The sequence below is a fragment of the Aquarana catesbeiana genome, linkage group LG02, assembly GCF_042186555.1.
Source record: "Aquarana catesbeiana isolate 2022-GZ linkage group LG02, ASM4218655v1, whole genome shotgun sequence".
Lineage (NCBI taxonomy): Eukaryota > Metazoa > Chordata > Amphibia > Anura > Ranidae > Aquarana > Aquarana catesbeiana.
Window position 1 is genome coordinate 673,679,272 of NC_133325.1, and position 15,221 is coordinate 673,694,492.

General features: G+C 43.9%; 1 protein-coding gene across 4 annotated transcripts in view; it reads right to left on the reverse strand.

Annotated features, from left to right (window-relative positions):
• METTL16 (methyltransferase 16, RNA N6-adenosine) overlaps positions 1–15,221 on the reverse strand; it is a 193,340-nt gene that overhangs the window by 86,237 nt on the left and 91,882 nt on the right. The gene's annotated exons all lie outside the window — the stretch shown is intronic.

The following is a 15,221-nucleotide window of genomic DNA, read 5'->3' on the forward strand; positions in this document are numbered from 1 at the left end:
CAATGGTAGATTTCTCCAATTTATCGGGCTAGGCTTTAAAGTTTATAGGAGATTTTAGTGATTTGGTTTACATCTACTTTTAAAAGGTAATTGATTTCAATTTTTCCTGAAATTGTTTTATTTTTTGTTCTATTTTGAAAAACTAACAGATTTGTGAATAGTTACTGAAAAATAAAATTACTTTATAAATTATTTTTTTCTCAACAGTTTAAAACTGCAGAGCCAATCTAAAGAATTAGCCTTTGAAAGCAGAAAAGAGCTGAAAAGAGCTATAATCACTTTTCCTTAATCAAGCACTTGACAGCTCAGTGTACACAATGCTGGGCCCTTCCTATGAACACAAACCACTGGTGGGTTTAGCTCTGAGTGTGGTCAAGCTCAAGATTATAGTCCCCATCTGCTTACTAATCACAAAACATCCGTGTCTGTTGTGCTTACTGTCAGTGAAGCTCCAGTGTCAGGCACATGACAGCCTTTTCGATTCATACTTAATACTGCATTTGACTGTTACAAGAGAAGATAGACTGAGGGATCACACAGGGTCTTTGGTTTAACAGTAAGTAGAGAAAATTGTCACAGTGGTTGGGCCAGATCTACTGCCAGTCTGCAGAATTCTATTTCTAATTAAGCAAAATACCACATGCGGACACACTGTGCGCCTGACAAAACATATTACACATTTACTGTCAAGCATGAATCAGTGCCTTACCATGGAAATGAGCTGGAAATCAGAGTGCTTCAAGCACTAATAGATACATTTGCCCACATAGAAAATACGCAGACATATTGATTTGAATAGTAATGAATACTGTTATTTAGAGCACAAATCTTTATTTCTTTGCACGAGCTTAAGAATGAATTCTCCTTTCCATAACCAATGGGTGTGCAGCAAAGTAGCACTTTATTAAAATGCACAGCACAAGTTTAAGGCCCCTTTCACACTGTCGGACCGTTCAGGTCCGCCTGTCAGTTTTGTCGGCGAACCTGAATGGGCGCTCCATACTAGTCTATGGAGCGACGGATGTCAGTGGTGACATGTTCACTGACATTCGACCTGCTAAAGTCAGACGGATGCCCCTACGTTCGCATCCGTCCCTGGTGGATCGGATGAGATCTGATGAAAACGGACAAGCTGTCAGTTTTCGTCCAATCTCTCCATAGTAACCAGTGGCGCTCGACAAACCCCTCCCCGCTCAGTGAGCAGAGAGGGACCTGTCATCCACCAGCTCAGTGGAGAACAACGGAGAGATCTCCCGCTGAGCTGGCGGACAGAGGCGGACTCCGTGGCAGCGGATCCGCCTCGTGAGAATGAAGCCTAACACAAACGAGCACATTATTCTGTGTTTTATTCCTGTAAAGATCCTACAAGTACAGAAAAATACTAGTTGATCTGCAAGAGATATGCTCAGTTGGTGTCAGCCCTGACCAACTTTCTTTTATTAATCCACCTCAAGACCAGGCACTTTCACCCCCTTCCTGTCCAGGCCAGGCCAGGCCAGTTTTCAACACTGTCACACTTTGAGGCAGATAGAGCTTTCTTTTGGTGATATTTATTTACCACTGGATTTTTTATTTTTTGCTACATAAAAAGAAAAAAAAAATACCCAAAATTTTGAAAAAAATAACACTTTTTTTTTAGTTTCTGTTAAAATTTTTTGCAAACAAATAATCTTTATTCATAAAGCTAGGCCAAAATGTATTCTGCTACATTTGTTTGGTAAAAATAACCCAGATCAGCGTATATGAATTAGTCTGTGTGCAAGTTATAGAGTCTACAAACTATGGTATATATTTAAAAAACCCTGATGTACTGACTTGCCTATCTTATCAGTGATATCAGAGCAGCCAGCCATTGTACATGATCACTGCCACAGCAGTATGATGTCACCATAGTGACACTGCACTTGTGCTGGTAACATTATGTAAAAATTAAATAAATCATACAATTTTTTTTTTTTTACTTACTGTTACCAGAATAGTTCAGTTTTACCATATTGACGCTGTACTAGCCTTGGGGGGGGGGTGATAAGGATGTTGTTTTTTAACCACTTACGGACCGCCCGCCATCAGTATATGCCAGTACTTTGAAGAGGGATATTGTTATGGCAGCAGCTAGCTACCATAACCCCTGTATCCTCTTCTTCAGCGGGCGGTCCGCTTTCACATAAAAAGTGGTCTCTGAGGCGGATTCGCCATGAGATCACTTTTATCGGCGGTGGGAGAGGGCCCCCCCTCCCGCCGCTTACCGCCACTTACCGGAGCCTGTGGCGATCGGGTCCTGTATCCTGTTAGGTATGGAGACGAGTGAGGGGAAGATGGACCCCACCCGTCTCCATACCATTGCAGGGCGGAAGCAACGTCAAAACGTCACTTCTGCAAACATTTTAAAGCAAACATTTTTTTTTTTTTAATGACATTTCATATTTTTTTTATTTATTACATTTTAGTGTAAATATGAGATCTGAGGTCTTTTTGACCCCAGATCTCATATTTAAGAGGTCATGTCATGCTTTTTTTATTACTGTTTACATTCCTTGTAATAGGAAAAACAGCGACACGTTTTTTTTTTTTAAAAGAACAGTGTAAAAATAAAAAGTAAAATAAATAAGGAAAAACATTTTTTAAACGTGCCCCATCGCGCTGAGCTTGCACGCAGAAGCGAACGCATACATGAGCAGCGCCCGCATATGAAAACTGTGTTCAAACCACACATGTGAGGTATCACCGCGATCGTTAGAGCGAGAGCAATAATTCTAGCCCTAAACCTCCTCTAACTCAAAACATGTAACCTGTAGAATTTTTTAAACATCGCCTATGGAGATTTTCAAGGGTAAAAGTTTGTCGCCATTCCACGAGCGTCTTATTTTTTAATCCAAAAAAGTGCGCTTGTAAGACCGCTGCGCAAATACGGTGTGACAGAAAGTATTGCAACAACCGCAATTTTATTCTCTAGGGTGTTCGAAAAAAATATATATAATGTTTGGGGGTTCCAAGTAATTTTATAGCAAAGAAAAATTTTTTAACTTGTAAACACCAAATCTCAGGAAGAGGCTCAGTCCTTAAGTGGTTAAACATTATGATTGCTTATTACAGTGACAATCACTGTATAAGCAATCATTTACACTGTGTAATGACATTCACTCATAATGCCATTTTTTACTATCATGATCCCTGTGATTGGTCATAGCACATTGTTAACATGGTACGAGACAGTTGTGATTTGCCCTGTACCATGTAAATAAGGTAGTAGCGTGATGCCACCTACTGATAGAAATAAATAAATATTGTACAGCTTCTGCAATCACTAAATGTGTTCCCACATTCACAGTAAATCAATATGAAAAAGTGTGATCACACTGCCTCAATAACAAGGTAAGGTATTGACTGAAACGTGACAATAAATAACTGCCGGGGGACCCCAGACGAGCAGGTTCGGGGCCACTCTGTGCAAAACAAGCTGCACAGTGTAGGTAAGTATGATATGTTTGTTATTTAAACAAACCCTTACAATCACTTGAATCTTCGTCCAGCTGACGTGTTTCGGAGAGTTTATGTCTTCTTCTACTTGCAACTACACCCCAAAACACATTCTGCTACAAGGCCCTGGAGCACCAGGACAATGGAAATGCCCAAAAAATAACCCTATTTTGGAAAGCAAATACCCCAACACATAATCTAGGAGGTATAATGAGTCTTTTCAACATGTCATTTTTTTATACCTCGTACGTGCAGGCAGATGCACACTGACAGGTACAGACAGTGAACTACCAGAGCGCTCAATAGCGCCATAGCAGTTCATTGAGAATTACAACCTGTTAGCCACAAAGGCTGTCATTACTTGTAGTTTCCCAATCACAGAGCTCTGTGAAAAGGTGACGTGATCAGGCCTTTTTTTTTTTTTTTCCGCTTTCAATGCTAATATTAAACAGACCAAAAGAGAGCAATTAGTTCATTGTTAGGGCTTACACTCCTCTCTATGTACTGTGCATTTGGGCATCACAGCAGGTATGTGGCTTTCCAGAGCTGCAGCAAGTGTCATTAAAAATAGGATTTTTATAACAGCTTAGCTGTAAAATCCTTTTCTTTTGAGGTACATCACGGGACACAGAGCCTCAGTAATTACTGATGGGCTATAGGGTATTGGACACTGGCACACCCTAGACAGAAAGTTCAACCCCCTATATAACCCCTCCCCTTACTGGGGATTACCTCAGTTTTGTAGCAAAGCAATATAAGTGTATTAGAAGAGGGGCGGGACCTCTGTGTCCCGTGATGTACCTCAAAAGAAAAGGATTTTACAGGTAAGCTGTTATAAAAATCCTATTTTCTTTCTCGTACATCACGGGACACATAGCCTCAGTAATTACTGATGGGATGTCCCAGAGCAATGCTAACTGAGGGGAGGGGAATCACAACCAAGTAGGGTGCAATCAGACCTGAGGACCCTGTACCGCTGCCTGCAGCACACTACGCCCAAAGGCGATATCCTCATGCCTTCCCACATCCACCTGATAAAATCTGGTAAATGTATGGACTGAAGATCAGGTTGCGGCCTTGCAGATTTGAGTCATAGAGGCTTGGTGATGCACCGCCCAAGAAGCACTAATAGCCCTTGTGGAGTGTGACTTGATTTGAAAAGGTGGAATTTTCTGTTTCAAATCGTAAGCTTGAATAATCATTTGTCGAATCCAATTTGAAATGGTAGACTTTGACGCTGCCTGTCCTCTATTGGGACCTTCTGGCAACACGAACAAAACATCCGTTTTGCGAATTTGAGCAGTTGCCTCCAGATAGGCTTTGACTGCTCTTACTACATCCAAAGAATGTAGTGACCTTTCTTCCGTAGAACAGGGATCTGGAAAAAAGGAAGGTAGAACAATATCTTGGTTTAGATGAAAATCTGAAACCACTTTCGGTAGAAAGCCAGGATGAGGGCGCAATACCACTCTATCCTTATGCATGATTAAATAAGGCTCTTTACAGGAAAGGGCTGCTAATTCTGATACTCTTCTAGCAGAAGAAATGGCTACCAGAAAAATGAACTTTCTTGTCAACAAGACCAAGGGAATTTGACGTATTGGAACCAAATTCAAGTCCCAGGTGTTTAGAGGCGCCTTAACCGGAGGATTAAGACGCGTTACCCCCTGCATAAATTTTCAGACTAAAGAATGTGAAGCAAATGGCCGTTGAAATAATACTGATAAGGCCGAGACCTGGCCCTTGATGGTACTCAAGGCCAGCTTAATTTCTAATCCCATTTGTAGAAAGTCAAGAATTCTTCCTATGACATATTTTCTGGGATGCCAACCCCTGGCTTCACACCAGGATACATAAGACTTCCAGACTCTATGATAAATTACTCTGGAAGCTGGTTTCCTTGCATTGATCAAGGTAGAGATCACAGGACCTGAAAGCCCACGATTCTTCAGAACGTGGGTTTCAATAGCCAAACCGTCAAATTCAGCGTTTGTAAGGCAGGATGGAACACTGGACCTTGAGATAACAGGTCTGGACGTGATGGTAGGGTCCACAGGGAACCTACTGTCATCCTTACTATTTCTGCATACCAAGCTCTCCTGGGCCAAGCTGGGGCCACCAGCAGTACCGACTTCTTTTCCTGCCTGATCCTGCAAAGAAGTCGTGGCAGTAGCAGAATAGGAGGGGATGCATAAATCAGTGAGAACCGATGCCACGGAATCACCAACGCATCTGTCCCTGCATGCAAGAGGATCCCTGCATCTGCATGCAAGAGGATCCTTTGTTCTTGCCATAAACTTGTCGATCTTTTTGTTGAATCTGGATGCAAAGAGATCTACATCTGGAACCCCCCATCTTTGGCATATGGCCCAAAAGACATCGGGGTGAAGAGACCATTCCCCTGGGACTAACTGCTGGCGACTCAAATAGTCCGCCTGCCAGTTCTCTATCTCCGGAATAAAAACTGCCGATATGCATGGCACATGCTTTTCTGCCCAGACTAAAATCTGGTTCACTTCTCCCTGAGCTGCACGACTCCTGGTGCCTCCTTGGTGATTGATATAAGCCACTGCTGTGGCATTGTCGGACTGGATCCTGACAGGGCAACCCTGTAGCTTGAGAGTCCAGGCCTTTAGGGCTAGATACGCCACACGGATCTCCAGAATGTTGATGGGTAAGGTCTTCTCGATTTTGGACCATTCCCCCTGGACCGCAGACTGTTCCAGAACTGCTCCCCAACCCGAAAGACTGGTATCCATTGTTACCACTGTCCAGGTAACTGGTAAAATGGATTTCCCTTTTTGCAGGTTTTCGGGTATTAACCACCAACTGAGGCTCTGACGGACTGTAGGAGACAGACGCATCGGAAAATCTAATGCCTGCACTTTCTTGTTCCAGGCAGACAGGATACTGTGTTGCAGCAGTCTCGAATGAAACTGAGCATAGGGAACTGCTTCGAATCAAGCCACCATCTTTCCCAGCAGCCTCATACAAAGGCGAACAGAAGGACCCTTTTTTGTCCTGACTACCTGAATCAGTTCTTTAAAGGCACTGATCTTTGCCTGAGGTAAAAATACCTTCTCTTGGCTTGTATCTATGACCAGGCCCGAATACTCTAGTCTTCTTACTGGTTTTAAGAAAGACTTTTCTAAGTTGAGAATCCAACTACTTGGTATTCCAAGTAGTTGACTGTGGTAACCAAGTTCTGGTCCAGGCAGGCTACCGACCGGTCTATCAAGAGCAGATCGTCTAGGTATGCTATGACTGTTATACCTTGGGCCCTTAATCTGGACAGAGGAGGAGCCAAGATCTTTGTAAACACCCGAGGTGCAGTGGCTAGCCCGAAAGGCAGGGCTATAAACTGAAAGTGGCGTTTTTCTACTTCGAAACGCAAGTACTTTTGATGAGCAGGGAAAATGGGTACATGCAGGTACACATCCTTGATGTCTATTGATGCCAGAAGTTCTCCTCCTTGTAGGATGGAGACTACTGATCGAATTGATTCCATGCGAAAGGATCGAATCTTTAGGAATCGGTTTAGATCCTTTAGATCCATTTGGTTTTGGAACCGTGAAAAGGTTTGAATAAAACCCCAATCCCTGCTCTTCTGTGGAACAACCACAATGACCTTTTGCGACAATAGCCGCTCCAATGCTAGAAGGAGAGACTGCTTTTTCTCTTCGTCTCTGGGGACATTTGATCTGATGAAATGAGGAGAGGGCAATACTCGGAACTCCAGTTTGTAACCTAGAGTTACTGTGAAGATCACCCATCTGTCCTGGAAATCTTCCTGCCAAAGCTTTGAGAACTGTAGCAGTCTTCCCCCCCACCCGAGCAAGCGGGGGTGCGCCTTCATGAAGAGGCTTTAGCGTCTTGTTTAGAAGGCTTCTTCTCCCAGGACTTCTTTTGTCCCTGGGGTCATTTTTGAAATTTATTTCTTGAGCCTGACGGAAGAGGCCGTCGCGACTGCCTGGAGGCTGATGCTCCTGGCACTGGGGAAAGAGCCTGTTTAAAAGAGGGACGTTTACTCCTTTTCTTAACTGGTAAGAGTGTGCTTTTTCCACTAGAGATCTTTTGGATATAATTGTCCAAATCCTCTCCAAACAGCCTTGCACCATGAAATAGAAATCCAGCCAGAAGCTTCTTACATGGTGATTCAGCTGACCAATTTTTCAACCATAAGATTCTACTCATATGCACCAACCCGAGCGAAAGGCGAGAGGTTTGGACGATAGAATCTCTGATTGCGTCAACAGCAAAACATAAAGCCGCTGGAAGGTTGGCCAACCCCTGGGCTTGCTGTTCAGGTAAAACTTTGAGGACCTGTTTAACATGGTCTCTCAAGTATTGACAGACTCCGATTGCTGCTACTGCAGGCTGAGCTACTGAACCTGCCAAGGAAAAAACATTTCTTAACAGGAATTCCATTTTTTTATCAGTTGGATCCCTAAGCATTGTCGACAGGACAAATCAGGCTTTTATTAACGGAGGAAATGGCAGCGTCAATTGCCGGTATACCCCACATTTTTCTAAATTTTTCCTCCATAGGATAAAGTGTTGAAAAATTTTTAGGCGGAAAAAAATGTTTATCTGGGTGATCCCACTCAGAATAAATGAGCTTTTCTAGTAAACTATGAACAGGAAAGGCATGTGTTGTTTGAGGAGGCTTCAGTGAACCCAAAGAAGAGGAGGGTTCTTTAACTGACTCAGATACGGGTAACTTAAATGTGGAGCGGACCAATCCAGCAAGAATTTGCACTAACACCTTCTTATCCTGGGAAGCTGAAGAGGGCCCTTCTCCACTTGATTCCCCAGAAGAGGAATTATCAGTCTCATCCCGATCCTCTGAAAGGCATTCCTCTCCTTTTTCCCCCAGAGTTCCTCTGCTTGAGGGTCATGGGTGACAGAGGGAGACCTAGTGCGTTTTCTTCCACTGAGTGAAGATGCGATTAAGGCCATTAGTCTTTCCTCTAATCCATTAATGGTTGAGGAAAAAACCTCCTGTAATGTATACAGGGGCTGAAGTGCCAGAAGCAGATGCAGCCCCTGACCCCGATGGCTTACCCTGGCCAGCCATCCCAGGTCCTTCAGGGGGAAAGGTGCTGCAGAAGGGGGGTCCTCAGAGCCTGAGGGAGATCCCCTAGAGCCTCTGGTTTTCGGGGTATTCGTACCTCTTGTACCCATAATGCCAAGCAACAAGGTGGAGGTACCACAAGAAAACACTGACTGCTAAACGATGTAGTTCAGCAACTGCCGCTGCTACCAATGCTCAGTCTGGTGGTTAAGTAAATGCTGCCTGGGAGAATGCCTGTGTCCCACCTCACATGCGCCCGTCAGCTACTGTGTCCCTCCATAGGCTGTGTGCACCTGAAAGAGAGTGCACTTAATAGCCTGTATAGCCTGCAATGTGGGCGTTTAATCACGCCAGACGTCGCGTTAACGCATGTTAACCAGTTGCCGACCGCCGCACGAACATATACGTCCTCAGAGCGGCACGGGCAGGCAAAAGGACTTACAGGTACGTCCTTGCCTGCCCGCGGGTGGGGGGTCCGATCGGACCCACCCCGGTGCCTGCGGCGGTCGGCAAATCTCCCCCGGCGATCGGTGGTGAGGGGGAGGCCATCCATTCGTGGCCCCCCCCCTCGCGATCGCTCCCAGCCAATGGGATCAATTCCCTGCCTCTGTATTGTACACATAGGCAGAGCAAATGATGTCATCTCTCCTCGGCTCGGTATTTTCCTTTCCGGCGCTGAGGAGAGAAGACTGTAATGTGAGTGCACAACACACACACACACAGTAGAACATGCAAGGCACACAAAACACCCCGATCCCCCCCCAATCACCCCCCCCCCCCCCCGTCACAAACTGACACCAAGCAGGTTTTTTTTTTTTTTTTTCTGATTACTGTATTGGTGTCAGTTTGTGACAGTTACAGTGTTAGGTCAGTTAGGGTTAGCCCCCTTTAGGTCTAGGGTACCCCCCTAACCCCCCCTAATAAAGTTTTAACCCCTTGATCACCCCCTGTCACCAGTGTCGCTAAGCGATAATTTTTCTGATCGCTGTATTAGTGTCGCTGGTGACGATAGTTAGGGAAGTAAATATTTAGGTTCGCCGTCAGCGTTTTATAGCGTCAGGGACCCCCATATACTACCTAATAAATGTTTTAACCCCTTGATTGCCCCCTAGTTAACCCTTTCACCACTGATCACCGTATAACCGTTGCGGGTGACGCTGGTTAGTTCGTTTATTTTTTATAGTGTCAGGGCACCCGTCGTTTATTACCGAATAAAGGTTTAGCCCCCTGATCGCCCAGCGGTGATATGCGTCGCCCCAGGCAGCGTCAGATTAGCGCCAGTACCGCTAACACCCACGCACGCAGCATACGCCTCCCTTAGTGGTATAGTATCTGATCAGATCTATACTAGCGTCCCCAGCAGTTTAGGGTTCCCAAAAATGCAGTGTTAGCGGGATCAGCCCAGATACCTGCTAGCACCTGCGTTTTGCCCCTCCGCCCAGCCCAGCCCAGCCCACTCAAGTGCAATATCGATCGATCACTGTCACTTACAAAACACTAAACACATAACTGCAGCGTTTGCAGAGTCAGGCCTGATCCCTGCGATCGCTAACAGTTTTTTTGGTAGCGTTTTGTTGAACTGGCAAGCACCAGCCCCAGGCAGCGTCAGGTTAGCGCCAGTACTGCTAACATCCACGCACGCACCGTACGCCTCCCTTAGTGGTATAGTATCTGAACGGATCAATATCTGATCCGATCAGATCTATACTAGCGTCCCCAGCAGTTTAGGGTTCCCAAAAACGCAGTGTTAGCGGAATCAGCCCAGATACCTGCTAGCACCTGCGTTTTGCCCCTCCGCCCGGCCCAGCCCAGCCCACCCAAGTGCAGTATCGATCGATCACTGTCACTTACAAAACACTAAACGCATAACTGCAGCGTTCGCAGAGTCAGGCCTGATCCCTGCGATCGCTAACAGTTTTTTTGGTAGCGTTTTGGTGAACTGGCAAGCACCAGTGGCCTAGTACACTCCGGTCGTAGTCAAACCAGCACTGCAGTAACACTTGGTGACGTGGCGAGTCCCATAAGTGCAGTTCAAGCTGGTGAGGTGGCAAGCACAAGTAGTGTCCCGCTGCCACCAAAAAGACAAACACAGGCCCGTCGTGCCCATAGTGCCCTTCCTGCTGCATTCTCCAATCCTAATTGGGAACCCACCACTTCTGCAGCGTCCGTAATTCCCCCATTCACATCCCCAACCAAATGCAGTCGGCTGCATGAGAGGCATTTTCTTTATGTCCTCCCGTGTACCCCTACCCAACAAACCCCCCCAAAAAAGATGTCGTGTCTGCAGCAAGCGCGGATATAGGCGTGACACCCGCTATTATTGTCCCTCCTGTCCTGACAATCCTGGTTTTTGCATTGGTGAATGTTTTGAACGCTACCATACACTAGTTGAGTATTAGCATAGGGTACAGCATTGCACAGACTAGGCACACTTTCACAGGGTCTCCCAAGATGCCATCGCATTTTGAGAGACCCGAACCTGGAACCGGTTACAGTTATAAAAGTTACAGTTACAAAAAAAGTGTAAAAAAAAAAAAAAAAAAAAAACACAAACAAAAACATAAAATAAAAAATAATAATTGTCGTTTTATTGTTCTCTCTCTCTCTCTCTATTGTTCTGCTCTTTTTTACTGTATTCTATTCTGCAATGTTTTATTGTTATTATGTTTTATCATGTTTGCTTTTCAGGTATGCAATTTTTTATACTTTACCGTTTACTGTGCTTTATTGTTAACCATTTTTTTGTCTTCAGGTACACCATTCACGACTTTGAGTGGTTATACCAGAATGATGCTTGCAGGTTTAGGTATCATCTTGGTATCATTCTTTTCAGCCAGCGGTCGGCTTTCATGTAAAAGCAATCCTAGCGGCTAATTAGCCTCTAGACTGCTTTTACAAGCAAAAAAAAATGAAAGGAACAGTTTAAAAATAAGATAAAAAAGCAAAAAAATAATAAAGAAAAAAAAAAAAAAAAAAAAAAAAAAGCACCCCTGTCCCCCCTGCTCTCGCGCTAAGGCGAACGCAAGCGTCGGTCTGGCGTCAAATGTAAACAGCAATTGCACCATGCATGTGAGGTATCACCGCGATGGTCAGATCGAGGGCAGTAATTTTAGCAGTAGACCTCCTCTGTAAATCTAAAGTGGTAACCTGTAAAGGCTTTTAAAGGCTTTTAAAAATGTATTTATTTTGTTGCCACTGCACGTTTGTGCGCAATTTTAAAGCATGTCATGTTTGGTATCCATGTACTCGGTCTAAGATCATCTTTTATATTCCATCAAACATTTGGGCAATATAGTGTGTTTAGTTTAGTGCATTAAAATTTAAAAAAGTGTGTTTTTTCCCCAAAAAATGCGTTTGAAAAATCGCTGCGCAAATACTGTGTGAAAAAAAAAAAATGAAACACCCACCATTTTAATCTGTAGGGCATTTGCTTTAAAAAAATATATAATGTTTGGGGGTTCAAAGTAATTTTCTTGCAAAAAAAAATAATTTTTTCATGTAATCAAAAAGTGTCAGAAAGGGCTTTGTCTTCAAGTGGTTAGAAGAGTGGGTGATGTGTGACATAAGCTTCTAAATGTTGTGCATAAAATGCCAGGACAGTTCAAAACCCCCCCAAATAACCCCATTTTGGAAAGTAGACACCCCAAGCTATTTGCTGAGAGGCATGTCGAGTCCATGGAATATTTTATATTGTGACACAAGTTGCGGGAAAGAGACAAATTTTTTTTTTTTTTTTTTGCACAAAGTTGTCACTAAATGATATATTGCTCAAACATGCCATGGGGATATGTGAAATTACACCCCAAAATACATTCTGTTGCTTCTCCTGAGTACGGGGATACCACATGTGTGAGACTTTTTGGGAGCCTTGCCGCGCACGGGACCCCAAAAACCAAGCACCGCCTTCAGGCTTTCTAAGGGTGTAAATTTTTGATTTCACTCTTCACTGCCTATCACAGCTTCGGAGGCCATGGAATGCCCAGGTGGCACAAACCCCCCCAAATGACCCCATTTTGGAAAGTAGACACCCCAAGCTATTTGCTGAGCGGTATAGTGAGTATTTTGCAGACCTCACTTTTTGTCACAAAGTTTTGAAAATTAAAAAAAGAAAAAAAAACATTTTTTTTCTTGTTTTTCTTCATTTTCAAAAACAAATGAGAGCTGCAAAATACTCACCATGCCTTTTTCCGTGTATAGCGCAAAAAATAAAAATGGCAGAGGTGATCAAATACCATCAAAAGAAAGCTCTATTTGTGGGAAGAAAAGGACGCAAATTTCGTTTGGGTACAGCATTGCATGACCGCGCAATTAGCAGTTAAAGGGACGCAGTGCCAAATTGTAAAAAGTGCTCTGGTCAGGAAGGGGGTAAATCCTTCCGGGGCTGAAGTGGTTAAGGTACTTTCACACTGAGGCGCTTTAAAACTGCCAGAAAAACACTGGAGCACTTTCAGACTCTTTAGAAGAGCTTTTGAGGTGCTTTTGCAATATTTCAATGGTGAGGGTCATTTTTGAGGCGCTTTTTTTAGCGCACCAAACATGTTCCAAAGATGCTGCTTGCAGGAGTTTTTTTACCGCCTCGCCAGTGCACTGCCCCAGTATGAAAGCAAGTCATTTTTTTAATGGAAATAGGTTTTCATGAGCTTTTTAGGCACTTTTGTTAGCGCGAAAGCGCCTCAGTGTGAAAGGGGTCTTAAAGCTTGCCAAAGGGCACCCAAGCTGAGCCAAAGCTCCACAATTTCATTCACACATGCAGCTGCGGCCGCCCCCACCCCCTTTCTCTCCTCATTGGCTGACTGACTTTGATTGAGAGCAGCGGGACAAAATGGCATTGCGCTGCTGTCTGAGCCAATGAGGAGGGGAGTCCCGGACAGCGGAGACACTCCTGCAACATCTCTGGATCTAGAGGGACCTCAGGTAAGTATTAGAGGGGCTGAGGGAGGTTGCTGCACACATAAGGCTTTTTATCTTAATGCATAGGCATCTGCCTTTACAATCACTAAGTACAGAGAACTCATAAATGGCTGCAGATCTATTGTACAGAATACAGGTTATAGGATAGGCCCCTAGCCTACTGTTATCACTTTAAATGCAAAAACAGGCTCCAGATCTGCAAAACAGAAATATCTATCTGTTTGTGCAAGGTAAACAGTTATTTGCAGTGTTGGTTTGTTAGATAGATAGATAGATAGATAGATAGATAGATAGATAGATAGATAGATAGATAGATAGATAGATAGATAGATAGATAGATAGATAGATAGATAGATAGATAGACACACACACTCACTTGTGCTCATCAGTTTACACACCCTGGCAGAATTTATCATCTCTTGGCTATTTTTTAGAGAATATGAATAACACAAAAACTTTTCTTTCACTCACATGGTTAGTGTTTGGCTGAAGCCATTTATTATCAATCAACTCTTTTTAAATCACATAGAGAACAAAAACTAACCAAATGACCCTGATCAAAAGTTACCCCAGTTCTTAATACCGTGTACCTTTAACATCAACGAGAGCTTGAAGTCTTTTGTGGATGAGGCTCTTTGTCTTCTCAGATGGTAAAGCTGCCCATTCCTCCTGGCAAAAAGCCTCCAGTTCCTGTAAATTCTTGGGCTGTCTTGCATGAACTGCATGTCTGAAATCTCCCCAGAGTGGCTCAATGATATTGAGGTCAGAAGACTGAGATGGCCACTCCAGAACCTTCACTTTATTCTGCTGTAGAAAATGACAGGTCGACTTGGCCTTGTGATTTGGATCATTGTCATGTTGGAATGTCCAAGTACGTCCCATGCGCAGCTTCCTGGCTGATGAATGCAAATGTTCCTCCAGTATTTTTTGAAAACATACTGCATTCATCTTGCCATCAATTTTGACCAAATTTCCTGTGCCTTTGTAGCTCACACATCCCCAAAACATCAGCGATCCACCTCTGTGTTTCACAGTAGGAATGGTGTACCTTTCATCATAGGCCTTGTTGACTCTTCTCCAAATGTAGTGTTCCTGGTTGTGGCCAAAAAGCTCAATTTTGGTCTCATCACTCTAAATGACTTTGTGCCAGAAGGTGTGAGGCTTGTCTCTGTGCTGTTTGGCGTATTGTAAGTGGAATACTTTGTGGCATTTGTGTAGTAATGGCTTTCTTCTGGCGACTCGACCATGCAGCCCATCTTTCTTCAAGTGCCTCCTTATTGTGCATTTTTAAACAGCCACACCACGTTTTCAGAGAGTCCTGTATTTCACCTGAAGAAGTTATTTGTGGGTTTTTCTTTGTATCCCGAACAATTTTCCTGGCAGTTGTGGCTGAAATTTTAGTTGATCTACCTGACCGTGGTTTGGTTTCAACAGAACCCCTCATTTTCCACTTCTTGATTAGAGTATGAACACTGCTGATTGGCATTCTCAATTCCTTGGATATCTTTTTAAATTCCCTTTCCTGTTATAGAAGTATACACCGCTCCTAAACCGCTCCTACCCATTAAACTGAATGGGCACCGCTGCAATGGCGCTTTGCGGGTCGGTTTAACCCTTTTTCGGCCCCTAGCGGGGGTTAAAAGCGTCCCGCTAGCAGCCGAAAACCCCCGCAAAAATGACAGTAAAGCGCTTCTAAAAATAGGTGCTTTACTGCCAACGGCGCCAATGCCCCAGTGAGAAAGGGGCCTAATTACAAACA